The sequence below is a fragment of the Rissa tridactyla genome, chromosome 13 (assembly GCF_028500815.1).
Source record: "Rissa tridactyla isolate bRisTri1 chromosome 13, bRisTri1.patW.cur.20221130, whole genome shotgun sequence".
In the NCBI taxonomy this organism is placed as follows: domain Eukaryota; kingdom Metazoa; phylum Chordata; class Aves; order Charadriiformes; family Laridae; genus Rissa; species Rissa tridactyla.
The window spans coordinates 838,128-854,234 of record NC_071478.1 but is presented as its reverse complement, the minus strand read 5'-3'; positions in this window follow the sequence as shown (position 1 = coordinate 854,234).

The window sequence follows — 16,107 nt, the reverse complement described above, 5'->3', positions numbered from 1 at the left end:
CCTGCCCCGAGGCAGCTGCCTACGGCGGTGCCTCCGCCTCGCACAGGCGTCCTCGGGAGCCTCGCAGAGAGGAGCCAGATACCTGAAGGGATCCATTTTGCTCTCTGGGTCCTTCCCGGCCAACTCCTGGCGGTTTTTTTGCAGAGGTTTCTCAACACTTAGTGCCTCTGTGTGCCCCTGCCATGGGGTGGTGCCTGTCCCTGTGGGCCATGAGGTGGCATGTGCCTGTGTGTTGGCTCCAATACAGCCCTACCGGCAGCTGGGGCTGCTGAGCTCCATTTCTGCATTTTCCAACCCAACTTGGCCCCCGAGAGCTCAGGGAGAGTAGCCAGGATGAGCACCCCCTTCTCTGCCCAGGCGAGGGGGCATTTACACCCGTTTGGTCCCCTGGGCTTCAGCCCAGTGTCCGTGGACTGAGCTCTGATGCAGCCTCTGTTGAAGAGCAGTGGTCAAACACCCCTCGGCTGGCTGAAAAGCTGCCGGCAGGAAACAAAAATCCATTTTTTGGGTGGTGGCAGGGCTCCTGCAGGCGACGGGTGTCCCCTGGGCGAGCTGCCCTGGCACATGGCTCTGCACCGAGGGCCGCTCGTGGAACCGAGGGAGCGTGCTAAGGCTCTGTGTCCCTCGCCTAGCAGGGAAAGCACTATCAAGAGCAGAAATAATAGCAGCAAAAGCTTTTCGGAATCTTCGGAAGAGCCCGTGGGCCTGTAGGAAACGTGCGGCACAATGCTGTGGCTGGCGCGGCTGCCGGGAGATCTGCTCTGAGTCGATGCCGTTTGTGCCGCCAGAGCTGAGGCTTTAAGGACGGCGCGGTGAAGGCTGGCCCCGGAGCTGCAGGAGTTGTTCAGGGCAGCTGCGGGTTTTACGGTTGCGTGTGGATGGCCTTGCAGGGAAGTGCGGGGCTTTGGCTCAAAAGCAGCAGCGCGTTGGTTTAACGCTGCCTGCGCTGGTGCCTGGAGGCGGCAGATGCCTGGTCCGTGGCCAGGGGTTGAGCAGCAGCGTGAGGGACTCCAGGGCTAAACGCAGACGAGCTGTGGCCGAGCCGTGTTTGGAAGGAACAGGATGCCAGAAACCCTGTGCCAGGAAGCAGCTTTTGTAAGCAAGGGGGGGATTTGCCAAACACCCCTCAGGTTTCAACACTGTTTGCTCTGGCGAAGGCAAACAAACTAAATCGGGCCGAGCAGGAAGGAGGCGGCAGCCGCCTGCCCCGGCCAGCAACGGGTTACGCCGCACTGGGCGGACAGGGATTTCTCGCTTCCTCTCTTTCTTCAGAGAGAGAATTTGTTATCGTGGCTGTGCCGCAGGATTTCACCGCCCTGTGCTGTGGGACAGGGCCGGGGCCGAGGCTGCCCCCGGAGCCTGGGGAGCAGAGCCCCTGCGCCCCCGACACCCACCTCCACCCCCGTGACAGCCAGCCCACCGGCTCAGAGCCGGCTGTCCCCATCCCTGCCGCCCTCGGGGACCGGGACCCCTCCTGCCCAGAGCTGGAGGTGGGACTGGGGGGGCTGAGCCCATGGGGCACCCCGCAGTGCTGCGGCGGGGCTGGGGCCGTGGCACCGCTCTGCTGCGAAGCACGGACCCCGCTGAGCTCGGCCCTTGTGCATCGCGGGGGGACAAGGACGTGGCCATGGCAGCCACCACAGGGCTCATCGGGCGGCTGTGCTGCGGGGGCTGCGCGTGGTGCCTTGGCCGGGCCGGCACTGACTCACCCTGCGCTGAGCTCAGGCGCTGCAGCCGGTGACTTCATCCGCTGGAAATAGCAACCGAGGAGGAACCGTCTCTCTGTCACCACCTTACCCGTATGGACACACAGCCGCTCGCTGCTGCCTGCACCCCAGCCCAGCCCTGGCGCTGGCTGTCCTCAGGGCAGCAGCAGCCCCCCAGCTCTCGCCCCCAGCCCGGGCACAGGCTGGCGCTGCTCGGCGCGGGACGGGACAGGACGGGTCCCTGTGGCTGCACAGGACCAATGGCATTTGGCAGCCGAGGCGCTGCCGGCCCCGTGAGGGCCAACACGAGATGCTGCTGCCGCAGGGGTCGGTGGAGTCACCGGGTTTAAGGCCAGAGAGGTCACGGCGTTACCGACCCCACCTGCTCCTGCAGCACTGACAGGACAATTCGGGCTCAAGCCCACCATGTCTTCTCAGCTAAAACGTGTCTTCCAGAAAGCACCGTGCTCTCTGTGAAGGGTCAAGGTGAAGTTAATCCCGCAGTTCCCCTGGCAGCAAAGCCAAGCCGTGGCAGCGGCCTGCAGTGACGGCAGCAGATAAGGGGGGTCCCTCCCCCTGCTCCCCCGCACGGGGCTCCTGCTCTTACCGTTGCTGAGCGGAGCTGCCGGGGGCTCGTGTGGGCAGAGCAGCACCAGACTGCTCGCAGCGATCCCCGAGGAGCTGCACTGCGGTGCCGCCACGCAGGCCGGGGTTTGAGCTCCCATGGGGACACCCTGGGGGTCTCCACCCTGGTCTTTCCCAAGGGGACGGCGCAGGGACGGGGCTCGTGGAGTGGGGCTGGGGTGGAGGGCTGCCGTGGGCACAAGGCGGGTGTCCCACAGGCACCAGTCCCTGCATCCCGGACAGGGCTGTGCCTCGATGGCCCTGCCCGGGGACACGTATGGGCATGACGGGTGCCCGTCCTGCCACTGCTCAGGGCTGGGGCCAGAGTTTTGCCAAGTCTCAGGGCTGCTGCGATGCTGGTGCCAACTTTGCTCCTGACGGTCACTGTCTAAAGGTCAGCAGGGCTGAGGCAAGAGAGCTCGGCGCTTGCTGTCACTCGTCCCTGCAAGTACTTGTTTGTCTGGGTTTGCTTTTGTAAAAGGGAGGAAAATCAGCCACCTCTCCCGGCCCCCCGGCCCCTCCACTGGGGCTCTTCCTGTGCCGCTGGCCTGGGGGCTGCGTTGCTGCGGGGTTTTATTGTATGCACGGCGCCAGGCCAGCTGCTTTGACATTTTCCGGCGATGGGGAAGGCGCGGGGGCATCGTCCCTGGCTGGCCACACGGGGCCGGCGGTGCAGGATGTGGCCCTTCGCTGGCCGCTGTGGGTCGGGCTGGCCGGAGCCTCCACTGCCAGCCCGATGCCTCAGCCATGGTGAGAAGAAACCCTCCCAGGCCCCTCGTCCTGGGCTGGGACACGCCTGCGTCAAGGGGCCGGCGCCCGCCGCCCCCTCCCAGCGCCGCTGGGAAGCTTTGGGCATTATGGCATCCCTTCGGGCAGGTTTGGTCCGCGGGCAGGGCGGCGAAGGGCTGGGATGGATGGGTGGAATTGGTGGGATCGGGGCTGTACCCCTGGGGCTGTGCACAGGGCGGCTTCCCAGGGCCCTCTGCAGCTCCTGACGTCATCGAGAGGCCAAATCTTCCCTTTTACACAGAAAAAAAGGCTCATCTGCAATCACAGCAGGCTGCCTTTGGCAGCTCATAACTTAATGGCTTTTGAAAAATAGCCGCAGCCTGTTTTAAAGGCAGGTCAAGTTCTCCCCTACTCCCCCCCCGGAAAGCCTTCCGAGCTCTCACTTTTCTGATATAAGATACTTTCTCTAATCTTTGGCCTTCATTTATTAATGGCTAATTATATCTATTTGCTTTTGTGCCAACATTGTCCTTTAGCTTGAATAGCTTTTTTCCCTCCCTAATGCTTGCTTCCCGGTGCTATTTATAGGCAGCAGTCGTGTCCCCCCGCCGCCACTGTTTTGCTTGGCCACCCCGGCTGTGTGCCTTCGGCCTCCTCAGGGGGACCGTCCCCTCCTGCCTCCCTCCGTGTCCCCCTCGGGGGGACCCCGTGGGGCCGAGGGCTGGCAGGAGCCGGGCGGGTGTCAGCCCTGGCCGTGACCTTCGGGGCAAAGAGCCAGGGCTGAGCTGCCTCCGCAGACCCCTGTGGGGCTGTTTTTTTAGGCATCCCATGGGCATCCCATTTAGGCAAAGGCAGGGGCTGCTCCAGGCTCCCATGTCCTTCCCCGTCGCCCCTGCCCCGTTTCTGCGGGGAGCGCCCAGAGCCAGCCCACCAAGGCAGCGCGGAGCATCGCGTGATTGCTATCTGCGCTTTCATCCTGAAATGATGAAAGGGATGATAGAAAACATTTGTTTTTATGATAAAAGCAATTGACCCGGGAGGAATCTGCCTCCCCGGGGCGGCCTGCAGCGAATCGCGGAGATAAGGCACCGACACGCAGCCAACGCCAAGGGCTTCCACGGCTCGGAGAGGCTGCAGCACAAACCCCTCCCCTCCTGGAAGGGAACCTGCGCTGGACCACGGCTGCTCCCGGCGTGGCCAGTGACGATTTTACTGGATTCTGTTGGGGCCGGGAGGATCTGCAGGGAAGGATGCCTTTTCTTTTTTTTTTTTTTTTTTTAACGAACGGCCAGATTTTTTTATTACAGACATCTTCGCCACAGATCTCAGTCGAGCTTTTAATAGATGGGTTCCTCGCCAGCGGCAATTGCAAATTGATTGCAGCAGAAATGGCAAGTGAAGACAAATATAGTGCAGGCTGCCTGCAGGGACAGCACACCGAGGAAACTTTGGATGCTATTTTTGGTGCTTTGTCTCCACAGCTTAACAGTGTTTCTAACCGTTGTTTCTCCTTAAAAACATGTTTGGGGTTGGGATTTTTTTTTTTTGTCTGTTTGGTTTTGGGTTTTTTGTTTTGTTGGGGTTTTTTTGTTGTTTTTTAAAAATGCCCCTCCTCTGGAGAACGGGCCGGGAGCGGTGTCGGTGCCGTGGCCCTGGCCGAGGTGCCATGGTGGCCACGCTGCCTCCATCCCCTCCGCTGGCGCCACAACCGGGCCCGTCTCTGCAGACGCTGCGCGGGGGCCGACGCGGAGACAAACCCTGATTTCGCCCCGATCGCTGGGAACCCCGGCGGGGGGAGGGTGTACAGAAAAGGAAAGGTGCAGCTGGGGAAACCCTCCCGTGCTGCCGCAGCCCCAGCCCTGCGCACGCACCCCTGCTCGGCACCAAAGCACCCCGTTCTGCTGCGTCCCAGCTGGCAGCAGCAGCTCCTGAGACCCAGCGGGACCCGGTGGGGGAAGCGCCCGCCCTGGAGGGAGCCGCTCTGGGCTGCAAAATCACAAAACCCAGGCACGAGGCGAGTGCCTACGCTGGAGCCCAGCGGCGGGGGCACAGGGAGGGGAGCGCTGGGTGACACACAGGTTCCTCGGCAGAGTGGAAAACCAGAGTTACTGCCGTGCTTGGGGAGCCACAGGTAGGTGACACAGGTGACACTGGTGTGATGTTAAAGGCTTTACGGCACCGATGCCCTCGACTCCTCGGGCCCGGGGGCCGATGGGGACACGGCGGCAGGTCAAGGCACATCCCCAGGACAATCAGCCCCCAGTGCAGAGGCGTCTCGCTGATGCGTGTGTCCGTGGGTGTGAGACGAGGCTGTGGTTAGAAATAAAGGAGCAGAAATGCTAATAAAAGTGACTAGCAAGAACAGGGAAAATTGAGGTTTAACCACGGAGTGGAGAAACAAAAGCAGCTCACGGCAGCGCTGGCCGTGACCAGGAGCATTGGTCCCGCTCCTTCTGTGTCCGCCTGGAACCGGGATGTTTGCAGCAGCAACGTGGGGGGGCCATCACCTTCTCGGAGGATCAGGCAGCATTTTGGCCGGTGGGATGGGGTTTGTGTTTGCCTCAGTGGGATGCTTCCTGTTATGAGAAGCCCCAGATGCTCTTCTGCCCTCTCTTTACACATCCAGGTTTGTGCAGACCCCATTTTGCCCTGATTTGATCAAGCTGCAATCTGGCATTCGCAAAAAAATCCCTTCGTTTCCCACCTTTGCCTCTAAATAACATCAAAGGCCCCACTCCACCAGCATGCTGGATGGTGCTGGAATTAAAATAAAGATAACAAAAATGGGAAAAAGAAATCGTTCATCAGTGTCTCACTGAGCTTTTTAGCAGGGATCACCTCTGGCTCCTCACACCCGTCCAGGCTGATACCCTGCATCCAGCACCGTGCAGGGCTCCCACCGACAAACAGCCCAGCAGCACCCATGAAGGGCTGGCTGCGGCTGCTGAGCACCCTTGGAAAGAAAAAAAAAGGAAAAAAACCACCAAAAATCAAAAGAATCCAAAGACTATTAATAAAAAGCCCACCCTTTTTTAGGGTTTTTAAGGCAGACCCTAACATCCACCCCTGACAACGCAGCTGTTGGTGCCGCTGCTCCGGCCGCCCTCTGCCACGCTGACACCCGGCCCCGCCGTCGCCTCCAGGGGCTCAGTGCCACACCGGGCACGTGCCCTCTGCCTGGTGTTTCCCGACTGGGAATGTTCTCTCTGCCTGGTGTTTCCCGACTGGGAATGTTTCCGCTGGCCTTGCCGCGGCCGGTGCGTGCGGATGCTCCGTGGAGGCGGCGGCAGCGCCTGGGAGCAGCCCAAGGCAGCGGCAGGTATTGGTGCGATGACACGGGACGGGCTGCGGCCATGCCACGGTGACCAGCCGGACCCCCTTTCCCGGGGCCGCACGTGTGGGCTCAGCCCCCCAGGAGGCTGTTTCGCAAGAGAAGTTGGCTTGCGGAGGAGGTTTTTATGGCTGGGGATCAAAGTCCTTGGCAGCCGCCCAGTTTCCCAGTGTTTAGCTGTTGCACAGCCCGGGATGCAGCTGGGTCTGTGGGCCAGCGCCGGGCAGGGAGGGGTGGCCCAAGGCCTGCGGGGAGGGGATCTTGGCCGCCCCAGCACCGGGTGCGGGATGAGCCCGCTCCCCTCGCCCACCCCCAGGCAGCATCGACATTGGGGGGTTCAAACTCTGTGGCCACCCCCGGGGAGGGCAGGGGGAGCCGGGGCTGCCAGGGAGAGGGGCTGGTGGCCAAGGGGACTCCCGAGCATCAACGGTCAAAGGGACGCGGCTTTTCCTTGCCCAGAGCCAGCGGCATCGTGTCCAGGTGCTGCGGGGATCCAGCCGGCAGGAGCGTGGCTGGGTGCTGGCCCGTCCCTGCCCCAGTTTGGGCAAAGCCAGCCTCACCCCAGGCAACAATCCTGCTTTCTCCATCCGGCTCCACCTTCACCAGCCCTGGGCTGTCTCTCGGTCTCCATCGTTCCCAGGTTCTCAGCTGAAAAAGCTCTTTTCTGACTGTGCTTCGTGGCCACAGACCTTGCGGAGCTCTGCAAGGAGGCAGGCACAGACACAAAGAAGTTGTTAATTAACTTTTACAGCTGTGATTATTTTAGAGCATACATTTACATAGTGAATAACCCGGAGGGTCACATTTTAGGACACTTATTCCCCCCTCAAAAGGCACCCAGCGTAGTTATCCAGGCCGGGTCTGGGGGATGCAGAGCCCCCCACCTGGGGAAAACGAGGGAACCGCCAACAACGAGGGAACTGAGCCCAACTGCCCCGGCTGCTCCGCGGCCCATCGCGGCAGGGCCTTTCCTGGGTCCGGGACTCAGCAGGTGCCCCCCAGGGACCAAAAAGGCTGGGAACCCTCTTCTTAGTTCCAGTATAAATGTATTCCTGGAAAACTCCCACCCTGACGCACTGGCCTGTAAGCCCTATCTGTCTGTGCTGGTTTTGCATTTCATCCGGCCGTATTTCCATAGCCAGATATTTGGGGGGGGCAGGGGGCAGCTGTCACTCCGGGTGGCTGCAAATGGCAGCAACGGGCCGGGTGTCACCCGCCATCCCCACCGCCGTGCGGGGCCGGGGGGCACGGTCAGCTCACACCGTCGCTAATCCCTGGCTGCGTCGCTGCCGACGCTTCGTCAGCAGACACCGGGCTGGCACCGGCTACAGAAAAGGGTAGAAACCGGGCGGTTATGGGGCTGGGAGCGGTTCCTGCTGTATTATTATTGGCAACCTCTGTTATAAAAAAAAAAAAACCAAAACCAAACAACTAAAATTAAGAATAGACGTAAAGAGGAACATGTTTTTTTCTCCGCCCAGCCAAGCTGTCGAGAATAAATCACTGGGTTTTTCTGCAGACACTTGGCGAGTCTGGGGAAATCCGCTGGGAGCCGGAGCACTCAGGTCCTGCCAAGACGACGGCAGCCCGTGCTGGGGACGGGGGTGTCCCCAGAGGGACTGTGGGGCCAGCAAAACCCTCCTGCGCTCCGGCGGCACCCGAGCCCTGCCGAAGGAGAGGCCCCCCCCGGCAGCGGGGGCGCAGGGGCTGCGGCAGCCACTGCCGGGAGACGGCAGATGCTCCGGGAGGGATTAAACCGCCGATACACGGCGTTTCTGCTCAGCACTGAGAGGATGGGTCTCGGCTCCTGGCCACGGCCGTGTCCCACGGCCCCAGGGCTGGCGTCCTTAGACATGGTCCCCCCTGCTCCTGCCTCCTGCCCGGGGATGCGCAGCAGCAGGACGAACTGCAGTCTGTGACCTCCCCGTAAAAGCACAGATGGCAGCTGGTGATGCGACTGTCTTAAAAAAACCCAAAAGCATTGGAAGAGTAGGTTAATCGGGCAGTTCAGCAAAGTGCCTGGGGTGTATTGCAGCAGTTGATCTATAACAAAACAAGTTACACGTTGCTACAGCTTGGCCTGATTATTTTTTCAGCGTGTGTGTTTTTCCAAGGGTGGGGGCTCGCGGGGCTGCTGGCTCTTTCGAGGAACCGGCGCCCGCCCCAGCCCCGCTCGCACGGCGCCTCCGCGCCCAACGCCTTTCACCTGCCGTTAAAATCAATCCTGTAGCGCAAGAACCCGCGGGGGCCGCGGCGAAGCCAAGGCAGGTGCCACTCCGAGCTCGTACCGAGGAGACGTCGTCCGGGGCGGTGGCAGGGTGCTGCCGTGGGGAGCAGAGGGACGGGCCTCAGGTCCGTGTCCCTGCCCGTTGGGTGGCTCCAGCACCCGTCCCGTCACCTGCCCGGGGCTGCGGGCACTCCGGGCACGGGCGTTTCACCAGGTTTTAGGCAGTGTTGGAGCCAGGCGGTGCCGGCCCCAGGGAGATTTCCCCAGGAGAAAGGAGCCCAACTCCGCTTCTCCGTCCAGCATCTCAAGGGATCAAACATTTGTGCAGCTCGACTTCATGTGAAAATAGGAAAAAGAGTGGAAAATGGGGAAAAAAATGTGGAGGAGGGGTAACAACCAGCTCTACTGATATTGCTGGTGGCTGCTGGTGCCCGGGAAGCCCAGCCGGGCCAGCCCCGGGGCAGATGCCACCGACCCTTGGTGTGAAAGCGGGAGACACTCGCACAGCCCGGCTGCTGCCCTCGCCTCTCGGCCATCGGCCAAACCAGGGACCCACGCACGGCGCAGGGGAGATAGATAGACAACCTTGGCTTTCAGAGCTGACATCCACAGAAACCGGAGAAGTTTCCATGAAGCCCTTCACGCCGACAGTGCCGGGTAAAGCCCTGGCTCTTGTTACAAGTCTTGGGATTTTTGAGTGGCAAAACCGCAGCGTGTTAATGCTCAGTAACAGGCGCCAGGACAACAGCTCGTTCGGCCGGAGGGCTCGGATGTTGCACCTTGCGCCGGCCCCGCTCCCTCCCTTGGCCAGGGCTGCTCCTTCCCCGGGAGCGGGTGACGAGACAAAGCCAGGCCAGGGCGCTGCTGGGCACCGGCGGCTCACAAAGCCAGGAACTGCTCCAGGCTGTTGGGCTTTTTCTGATTGTGGCAGAGCAGAATGGGGGACAGAGGAGAGGAGAGGGGGAAAAGGAAAAAGGAAAAAAGGAAAAAAAAAAAAAAAAAGAGAAGAGAGGAAAAAAAAGGCAAAGAGGAAAGAAAAGCCAAGATGTGCAAAGGAAAGTGATGGCAAGGGGAGGGTTGCTGTGCAGTCAGAGATGCAGTCAGGGCTGGAGAAAGGCTCTGGGGCTCCCACCCCCCAGCAGGACGGCTGGGCACGCGGCCACCCCCCGTTGCTGCAGCCTCACCTCAGGTTATGTTCCTGGCACCAAAATCGTTTCTCTCCCGGCGCCTCTGGCCTGAGCAGTTAAGGGCTGCGGGGCAGCACCAGCAGCTTGTGAACCTGGGCTGGTCCCCAGCGGGAGCTCCGGTCCCCCTCCCCATCCCCATCCCCATCCCCATCCCATCCTCATCCCTGTCCCTGCCCCCATCCCTGTCCCCCCCGGGCTGCTGGCAGCCTGCCCCGTGCCGAGGCCGGCAGCGGAGGAGCCATGCCCGGGCGGTGACGGTCGCCGGCAGGGCGGCCTCGTGGGCTCCGGCGGCCGGACGCAGCTCAAACACCCGATTGCCCACAGGCTGCGTCCCTCTGCTCCGCTGGGGAGGGCTGCGCTGCCTCTATAGCTCCAGCAGAAAAAGCAAAGACTGAAAAACACCCCCCGGCACAGCTGCAAAGGCCTTGTTGCACAAGGGCATGTAACAGCCCCTGCTCTGCTGATCCCACAGGTCCTGCGGGCTGGCTTTCTGCTTGCCAAGCTGGCCACTGGATTTCTAGGAAACCGAAGGATGGGGCAGGTAGTTTTGCTGCAAGTTTGTGGCCTGATGCGATCAGATGCAGGGACAAGGACCACGAGTGCCGGCCGCCCCGTGCCGTGCGGGGCAGGGAGCAGAAGCCCTTGCCTGGGCGAAACTGCCACTGCCGAGGCGAGAACCAAGTGAGACCCCCCCCACAGAGCCCCGAGCGGCCAAACGAGTCACTGCCCGGGTCCGGCAGCACCCTGTGTGGGGGGACACGCCAGCCCCGCACCCCACGGGGTCTGCCCAGGCCAGGGGTGGGGCTGAGAGAGGTGGGGGCTCCCATGTTGGCTACAGCCAGCAGGACCCACGGCGTGGGGCAGGAGCATGATGCCAGCCTCACACCTCCCCTGCACAGGGCCCACGTTAAACTTTGGATAACAGTTTTGTTTCCTTTCCACTGCTCCCATGTGCAGTCCGGGCTGCACGGGCACCGGGATGGGACAAGGCACAAGCGGCCATTGGGAGCCGGGGCACGGGGCCGAGCAGGAATGGAGGGGAGAGCCTGGGGATGCAACAGGGGCTTGGGGAAATCACAGGGCATGGGAGACATCCCGAGCACCGGCTGAACAGGGTTAATAAGGGGAGGGGGACGGGGGGGAGGAACGGCAAAATGAGGCTGAAATATATGGCCAAGCATCAGCAGCAAGATGCCAAAGCAAAGCCCCCGGGGAGGCCAGCCGGTCGTAGAATCATAGAATCATAGAATCACAGAATCTTCATGGTTGGAAAGGACCTTTGAGATCATCGATCCAGGCACCACAGAGGCTGCCCCAGACCCCTTGGCCCCAGGGAACTCTCCCGGCCGGAGGGAAGCCACGGCCACCAAACCGGACCCGCAGGGACATGGGCAGAGGCGGATAAAGAGCAAGCTCAGTAAAACCCCGCGTGCAAGACCTTGGAGCCTCTTGGAAGGACCATGCTAAATAAAGAAACAAAACACGCTGTATTTATCCTCTTCCCCCGGCTGCTGCAGCACGCGTAGCTGCGTGGAGGGAGGCAGCGGGGGCCGACATGAGCGGTGCTGGGTTATCTGCAGCGCTCGCACGTCTCAATTCGTGTCCCAAGTGCTATTACACCTTTTTTCCCTGCCTGGGTTGGTGTGAGGGAGGCGTCGCGCTGCCGCTCTCCACCGCGGCTCCAGCGCATGGTGCCTTTGAACCTTCCCCTCGGCTCCTGCAAACCCGGGGCCGGGGGTGGCTCTGCCTGGAATGCCTGTGCAGGCACGGGAGCGACGCGGCTTTCCCTCGCCGCCACCTGCGCGCGGGGACACAAGCCCTGGGGTGGGGAAAGCGCTGGCTGCCATCCCCAGCTCCCCAACGCCGCCCTGTCCCGCTGCAGCCGGGACACAGCCCTACGGACTGGGAATGGCCCAGCGCATCCCCACGGACCGGGAACAGCCAAGCACACCCCCAGATGGGCTCAGCCACCCCATCCTCCCCCCGCCGAGCGCAACAGGGCGCTGCCGAGCCCCCGTCCAGCCCCTGTCACTGTGTCCCCACCATCCCTGCAGCCTCCGCCCCTGAGCCCCCCAGGAGCTGCATCTCTTCAAGCAGAGCCTCAAAACCAGCATCCTGGGATGCCGGGAGCCTCTGACAGCTCCGGCAGCAGGAGGAGATTTAACAGCCCATTGCCTCCCTAATACAGCCGTGCGTGAGGATGCTGCATCGCCTTGTGAGCGATGAGTTTACATTTATGTAGTGCCTTTTGCCAGAGGGAACCTCGTTAATACTGCAAGTATCACATACTTGTGTGCAAGCTGCCCACAGCAGCCCTGTCCCCCCACCCCGCTGCGATACCTCGGGTGCCCGAGACAGAAGGCCCAGGGACAGGCAGGGAAGGGGCAGACGCGACCACCGCAGCTGGGATCCAGCCAGGGTACGGGGGGTAAAACCTCTGCTCCCGTGAGGCTGCCCAGAAATCTTTGACAGTCACACGTCTCCAGGGCATGTCTATCTAATTTGAAAGCGATGGGAGAGGACCAGCTATCGCGTTTGTCTGCAGAAGAGCAGAGATTGCTTCCAGTCCCCAGACTGGGAGATGGCGGTGTGCTCTACTTTGCTTTTACACAGATGAGCCTTGGGTAACGCTCAGCTCTCACAGGTAAAGCACAGCCAGGTCACGGCACCAGCCGCCGTCTCAGATCTGTCTCTCAGAACGTTTGTTTCGCCGCTATTTCTGCCCAGGGAAACGTTGCCATCCATCCCCTGACCCAGTGAACGCTGCAACCGGGGGGGTGGGTTCCTAACGAAGGCCTGGGAATCGCGGCGTGTTACAGTACGGACAGCTTTGTTGGATTAGAAACGCGATTAACGGCCTCGGGGGAGATTAGAAATGGCTATTTTGAGAGGGGGTGTCACAGCGGCCGCCGTCCCGCGGTCCGTGCCGGGTGCTCCCGGGGAGCGGAGCTGGGGGGGTGACGGGTCCCTGCCCACAGACACTGCGTGTTTCCCGCGGCAGTTCCCTGGGGAGCCGCACCTGCATGGTTTGCCTCCGAAACACTGCGCAAACAAGGAAAGATAATCATTAACGTGGGGAGCTGTTAACCTCCAGCGTGAGTGTTGGCCGGTGAAGGAGAGGTCTGCCGAGCAAAGTCTCTATTTTAGTAAACATTGAAAGGATGACGTGAGAGACCTTTTGGTTTTGTATGTTATGGGTAGGCAAATAAAGGGCATTAATTTGAGTCTCCAGCCTCTACACTGTGAGAAACTTTTCACTATAGAAGAGAGGGGAAAAGGGGGAAAAAAATTGCTGCTAAAGCAAAATCCATCAGTTTGGTCAGCCTGGGAGCAGGAGGGGCAGGGGCGATAAGGCAGAGCAGCGCGGGAGGGCTGTGGCTCACACGTGCGCATTTTCAGTCGATTATCATGGCAGAGAAACAGTATTTAGGGTCGAACTCGCTGCAGGATTTTAATCAGCAAAGCAGCGACGGGTTGGCGGCAAAGCAGCGGGATTCAAGGACTGTCCCCCCGGCACAGGGACGAAATGTGGCTCCCCCTGAATCAACCACCAGGAACATCCTTCTCCTGCCGACCCCGAGCTGGTACCGCTGCCCCCGGGGGTACATCCCCGACGGACAGAAGAGGAACAACCAAAAGCAAAATACTGTAGACTTTGGACTTTTGGGGATCATAAAAAAAAGTGGGGAATTGAGGAAGGTAAAAGGGGAAGAAAGGGAGGGAAGGTAATTCCAGTAGGCCAGCAGGGCAGGTCTACAGCGCCAGGTACAGAGGTACCGACGTGGAGCGTGCCACCCAGTGCGATTCTGCTCACTGGACCATCAGAGGGAAGAGCTGATTAACGCAGGCCTGGGAGGAGGCGACGGCCAGACCAGCCTCGCCCCAGCGAGCGGCTGCTGGGAGAACGCTGGTTCCCAGCCGTGCCCTGCGGAGCTGGGGGGCCGGGGCACGTCCTGCTCCCCGGGGCACAAACAGCAGCTCCGTTTGCTGAGATGGGGAGCTTTGGGGGTGACCCAAATTCCCGCAAAATTTCACCTTTTCCCATTGATTTGCGCTTGCCCTCGTTCTGCAAAGCTCGGTGCCCGCCCCGTCCCGCTGCCCCGCAGACCGCACAGACCCGGCTTCGTGGCTCGCAGCACGTTCCTCGCACAGCGGCTTCGGCGCAGAGCAGCTCCCCATCTGCAGGTCGAAGGTTCGCTGCAATAACATCAGCAGGTTTCCCCTGCACATGGCAGACATTTATATTTGTTCAGGAAATATATTTGCCTAGGAAAGCTCCCCCCCAGCCCTCAAAACCACATGTTTTGCATCCGCAACCCGGCTCCCAGATGCGACAACCCCCTCCCGAGCCCCTGCAAAACACGGCCCTTGGCAGCCCTGCTCCGTCACAAGATCCCCGACGGCCAGCCGGCGTTTAAAGAAAGTGTTGGAAAAAAGTTTGTTTGCAGACAGTGCACAGAGCTCCTGCAGCTGGGTTTTGGGGTTTTTTCCACTTCTCGTGTTGCACAGAGCTCTGCGAGAGTGGATTTATGTGGTTCAGTATCAAAACATTTTAAATAACATTTCCTGCAGAGTAAAGCTTATTTGAGTTCACTTTTAACCGGACAAGTAACTTGAATTGCAATTCAAACGCAGCTATTAATTAGCTATATAGCTATATATTAGCTATAATAGATATTAATGACTATTAATGCCACTCAACCCAACGCTCAAAAAAATTAAAGCTTTCACCCCATTCAGTAACATACCTTCCCTGTTCTCGTACCGACACCGTGCCGTTTCAGCCCGAGCACAGGGACCGAAGGGGTCGGCGCAGGCGAGCTCTTGCTCCTAGGGACAGAGGAAGCTGAAGGGATCCGATGTGTGATCGGAAATGGATGTACCAAACTCAGAGATGCTCCTGGTTGCGACCCCACATCACCCGGACCCTCTGCCCCATGCGATACAGTACAAGCTACCGGCTTTGACACGCACAGAGTAGAGAGGTTAGCAAAATCACCAGCAATCAGGCTGCTCTTTAGTTCGCTGAAGTTTTAATTCTACAACACTTGAAACATAACGGCAAGAAATTTTTTTTCAGAGGCTCGCACACCATTGCTGCGCTGTCATCAGCTCCAGGTCCCAAACTGGAGGCTGTTGCTCAGAAACGGTTTTGAAAAACAAACTTCACTTTCACGAGGTGTAAAATAAGGCCTATGATCGTTGCTAATCGTGTCATAAAGGTCTTCTGAAGATTAAATAACATCCACAACCCCTCTTGCAGGTGAAGGGTGAACCACGGCGTTCCATGCTGTGATGGAATTCACATATGTGTATTTTAATGCCAGGATGCACACTCGTTTGAATAAAGGGCTAGTTTGGTGCTGCCATTGCCTTTGCTTGAGCTAGAAACCTCTAAGGTCTATTTGGGCAAGAAGGGAAGTTAAGCTACACTATTTACTGCTGAAATACAGAAATCAAACCATGCAAAACCTGCCCATCATCTTGTTAAATGCTGAAAAACCTATATTGTCTGCTTTCTAGAGTGACCTTTACTAAGTAGAATCTTTGGGCAATCAGGTTTACGCACAATGCAAGCACAGATTAAACTGCCACCAGGATCACGGAGCATCCCAGACCCCCGGCTCTGCGGTCGGTGACCTCAGCTCCGGCCCTTACTCAGCAACGCCTAGAAACAAGTGAGCCAAACCCCGATTAGCTCAGCCTTTGCGGAACAGTTACCACTCCTCAGTTCCATGGTGCGGCAGAGCTGCTCACCCCCCAGGAATTACCTTCTCCAGCCTCAGCGAATCCACAGCAGCTTCTCTGGCCTGCAGCGCCCTGCTCCAGACTCAGACCCAGCTGGGAAGAGCAACAGGAGGGTGCAGGGGAAGAGACAAAAATGGGAAGAAGACCTCACGTGGGCAGAGTAACAAAACCGGAGCCCTTTCCAGAGGTTAAACTAAGCTTGAGTCATGACAGTTTTCCTGTTTAGACTAAGTGGGTTTTGTTAACCCAGTTTTGTTTCGCTGTTAGGGAAAAGTCAGTATTTGAACCTTGGTGGGAGCCCTCAGTTCGCACACAGCACGCTGTGCCTCCTGCACATTGGGAGTCGCTACGAAGCCCACTACGACCTGGGCTCTTGGATGGAGAAGACCAATCTTCATCCCATCCTTGTTACTCACTCCCGGGGGGGGGCTTTAGCTCCACTAACACATAAGACCGTTCACCTGATCAGAGGAACTAGAGAAGTTCCTCCCAACCAAAGCAGAAACAATAGATGGAGTGCCAGTGCTCCTCGTGCTCCTCTGGCCTACAGATGGC